The sequence below is a fragment of the Camelina sativa genome, chromosome 2, assembly GCF_000633955.1.
Source record: "Camelina sativa cultivar DH55 chromosome 2, Cs, whole genome shotgun sequence".
Classification (NCBI taxonomy): domain Eukaryota; kingdom Viridiplantae; phylum Streptophyta; class Magnoliopsida; order Brassicales; family Brassicaceae; genus Camelina; species Camelina sativa.
This window is the reverse complement of record NC_025686.1, coordinates 25,895,443-25,900,129: the sequence shown is the minus strand read 5'-3', so window position 1 is coordinate 25,900,129 and position 4,687 is coordinate 25,895,443. Positions and strand designations below refer to the sequence as shown.

At 34.6% G+C, this 4,687-nt stretch overlaps 1 pseudogene; it reads left to right on the top strand.

Moving 5' to 3' along the window:
- Nucleotides 1-2,378, top strand: LOC104739224 (annotated as a pseudogene).

Here is a 4,687-nt window from a genome sequence, read left to right as displayed (position 1 = left end):
CTTATGGGGCGATTCGTATTCACACTTCTTCATTTTGGTGGGCACACTTCTTCATTCATTCATTACAAGCGGGAAAGTCATCTCTGTTCATCCGAATTCGTACCCACGTAAACCCCTCCCTCTCTCTGTCTTTATCTGTGCTTTTCATTTCGCAATTTAATTATGTGCTTTTAAATCCTATCTTTTTTTTTCTTCTTCTGTGGTTGGTTTCGCAATTTTGCAATTATACCTCAGGATGATATGATATATTTCTTTGAAATTAATTTAACATTATTTTTTTTTAAAAAAGATATGACATATTGGCTGCTTGAAAGTTTTTAAACTTTGGATTTATAACTAAGCAACCATGTACTAAATAAAATCTTGTTCTGTTTAAATTAGGGTTCAAGTGGGTTTGTTAGTTTTGGTTCCTAAAAAATCAGACGAAGTTATGTTTCCCTTGGTTATGATTTTTTACCAGCTAAAGTCACATTCCTTACCTGTCTGTCTCTATATATGATCTTGAAACAGGAGATAATATGGCTCGTTACCACATGACATCGCTGATCTTGTTCTTAATTCTTGCTCTGTTCGCATCACCGAGCCAAGGGTTCCTAGGGACCGAGAATAAGATCAAATCTGCAGTCTTTTTATCACCAAAACTGGTGATGACTCCAGGATCAGTGTCAGATCCTTACTTATTCGACATCGATTTCCCAAGAGGGCATATCGGTCTCAAAAGTTTCGATGCTGAAGTGGTTGATGAAGCGGGCAACCCCGTCCCTCTACACGAGACGTATCTCCACCACTGGGTTGTCAAACCTTACTACGTTCGTAAAGGTTCTTCTACGCTTCCGCAGCAAGAAATGTTTAGGAATCACGGATTTTCAAGTCAAGACCCCGGAAGCAATCTTGATTCGAGATTGTCGGATATTATTTTTGTAAACAACGGAGGGTTGTGCAGGAGTAGACTCAGACACTACTATGGGTTAGGATCAGAAACCCGCAAAACCTCAACGTATCTTCCTGATCCTTACGCAGTTGAAATCGATAATCCTGAGGAGAGACCTGACGGTTATGAATTCAAATGGCTTCTCAACATTCACGCTATAGACACGAGAGGTGTAGAAGACAGGAAAGGATGCATAGAATGTCTTTGTGATCTGTATAACGTAACCGTTAATGAGTACGGTCGTACTATGAAACCGGGATACAAAGGAGGTTTACACTGCTGCTACGATAAGACTCAATGTCCTGTGAAAAGCGGATTTGGCAATGGAGAGAAAAAAAAGAAATCTGTATTTGAAGTATACTGTGAAATGGGTTGATTGGGACAACACGGTTTTGCCTGCTACAATTTATATTTTCGATGTTACTGATTCTCGGAAAAAATCAGTAGGAGATAGCCAAGAACATATTTGCAAAGTCAGTAAGAATTTTCATATTTTGCTTATATAATTCTGTTACATGACTTCATTCTCTAACAGTTTTAGGGTCTCTTTGTGCTTTTTTAGGTGGAATACGATGTGGAACCGTGCACAACCAATGGCGATGGATGCATTGATGTTAAGAAAAAGAGCTTAATGATGCCATTTAATGGGTATATTGTCTACGGCGTAGCTCACCAACATGCAGGTGGTATAGGTGCTACTCTGTACCGAGAGGTAACTAAGATTGATTTAGATTAAGCTACCACAAAAAACGAAAAGATTTAAACATTTTCATTGAATTGAGAGTCTCGTGTTTGTGGATATCAGAGCGGTGAAGGAATATGTACTTCGATGGCCAAGTATGGCAATGGAGTTGAACCTGGAAACGAAGCTGGTTACATTGTAGGAATGACGTCATGTTATCCTGCTGATCCAGTGAAAGTGAGCTATGGAGAGACATTGACTTTAGAGGTTAATTACAGTAGTGCCGTTGGTCATACCGGAGTTATGGGACTCTTTTACATTCTCGTTGCTCAGCAGTTGCCTGAACCAAAGAGCTCCTTGCTTGATCTTTTTCAGGTAACTACCCGGTACTCAATATTGGTTTAAATTAAATCGGTTTCAATACGTAAAATATACTGTTTGGGAGATATTGCCATGTGAATACTTTACTGACGTTAGTATATGCCACTTCCTTGTAGGAGGAACCTGCGAGAAGTGTGAGCATTTTAGCATATTTGGCCGTGACGGTGGTGGTGGCGATAGTGGTCCTAATAACCGCCGTGATATACCGCAGACAGAACCGGGAAGATGGTTACCAATCTCTTAGTACTTGAAAAAAAGAGTAATTAAACCATGTCGACTACCAATAATCAAAAATAAAAAGATTATTTTGTTGTCATCTTCCTCTTATATGATGTTACATTTTGAAACATTTAGTACTTGGCTTTGTCAAAGACATCACATTCACTCAATGGTCTAACGAAATAAATAGAAATAATTAACAAAAAAGTATCATAAAATGTCTAAACTGAATAATAGAATTCAACATTCTATTAAGTCCTCTCAAATTCTTAATTTGGTTCAATACCCCTTCATGGCTTCCTTATTCAACTGCAAGATTCTTTTTTCTTGCCATGTGAATATGATTGAATATTGTTAGAATAATCCCACCTCAAAAGAAATAAAATTCTTTCGGCCATATATATAATGTGTGACAATTCTTCTTATATATTATTATCTTATCAATATTATAATTTTAATTTATTAAATTTCTTGAAATTACCACATGTTTAATAATTCAACCCGCTCCATTATAACCCATAATTGTTTACGTCTTTTCTCTTTTGAATTGATTTAATGTATTAATCTAGTCTTTAGTTAAAGTTTTTCAAATTGTAAAAAATGGATATACTGTAGATCCACATTTTATTTATTTTTATAACGCAATTGCATGATTCATGAATACAATTTTTATTTGCAGTGGATAATTTATCATATGTATATGAAATACCGTATGGAAATACCGTATTAGTACTAAAGCAAATAAATGTAAATTTATTTATTAAAACCGGTTTTTGAATCCAAACTCATTTACTCAGAAATATAAATAAGAAAATTACATGTGTGTTAGTAGGATCCAAAGCCCAATATGAAATCTCAAATACTTTTCTTCACGGTCGGATTCTTTGAAAACACGCGGATCCTCTTCTAATCACATGTTAATTTTTAATTAAATTTTCTAATTCTGATTTTAACCTTTTTAATTTCAATTAAACATCTCTTTTATGAATAATTCAGTGGTAATTGCTGTAAATAAAACAATAATTTTAGACATTTTTTAATTTTGTACTCCTTTTTCAATAGTATTAAAGATTAAAGATTCTTTGTAATTTAGTTAATTGTTCCTCGTTGAACTTTGCCTTTTTAAGATACGTCACCTATATATGGATGTAGATACCTACAAAGGAACAAACATATCTTATCCTTTTCAACATCAATCTCCAGAGTTTATCTTGACATGGCAAGTGAACAAACATATCTAGGCGTTTGCACTTTTAGTATCTATATATAATAGCAAACCCACTTTTTTGTGTCAACTTTTAATTCAACGGATAAGATTAGTTTCAGTTTTAATCCAACGGTTTAAAATTATTGATCGTGTCTTTTCGTCGCACCCCCATCTTTCAAAAATCACACCTCTTAGTCTTTGCATCTCTTTGTTGTACCTCCTGGTTTCAAAAATCACATCCATTAATTTTTACACCTATTAAATCACACCTCTTAGTCTTTGCATCTCTTTGTTGTACCTCCTGGTTTCAAAAATCACATCCATTAATTTTTACACCTTTTAATTTCACACCTCTATGTGTTACACCTCTTTGTTGTACCTTTCAACTTTTAATCCAACGGATGAGATTAGTTCCAGTTTTAATCCAACGGTTTAAAATTATTAATCGTGTCTTTTCATCGCACCCCCATCTTTCAAAAATCACACCTCTTAGTCTTTGCATCTCTTTGTTGTACCTCCTGGTTTCAAAAATCACATCCATTAATTTTTACACCTTTTAAATCACACCTCTTAGTCTTTGCATCTCTTTGTTGTACCTCCTGGTTTCAAAAATCACATCCATTAATTTTTACACCTATTAAATCACACCTCTTAGTCTTTGCATCTCTTTGTTGTACCTCCTGGTTTCAAAAATCACATCCATTAATTTTTACACCTTTTAAATCACACCTCTTAGTCTTTGCATCTCTTTGTTGTACCTCCTGGTTTCAAAAATCACATCCATTAATTTTTACACCTTTTAAATCACACCTCTTAGTCTTTGCATCTCTTTGTTGTACCTCCTGGTTTCAAAAATCACATCCATTAATTTTTACACCTTTTAATTTACACCTCTTAGTCTTTGCATCTCTTTGTTGTACCTCCTGGTTTCAAAAATCACATCCATTAATTTTTACACCTTTTAAATCACACCTCTTAGTCTTTGCATCTCTTTGTTGTACCTCCTGGTTTCAAAAATCACATCCATTAATTTTTACACCTTTTAAATCACACCTCTTAGTCTTTGCATCTCTTTGTTGTACCTCCTGGTTTCAAAAATCACATCCATTAATTTTTACACCTTTTAAATCACACCTCTTAGTCTTTGCATCTCTTTGTTGTACCTCCTGGTTTCAAAAATCACATCCATTAATTTTTACACCTTTTAAATCACACCTCTTAGTCTTTGCATCTCTTTGTTGTACCTCCTAGTTTCAAAAATCACATC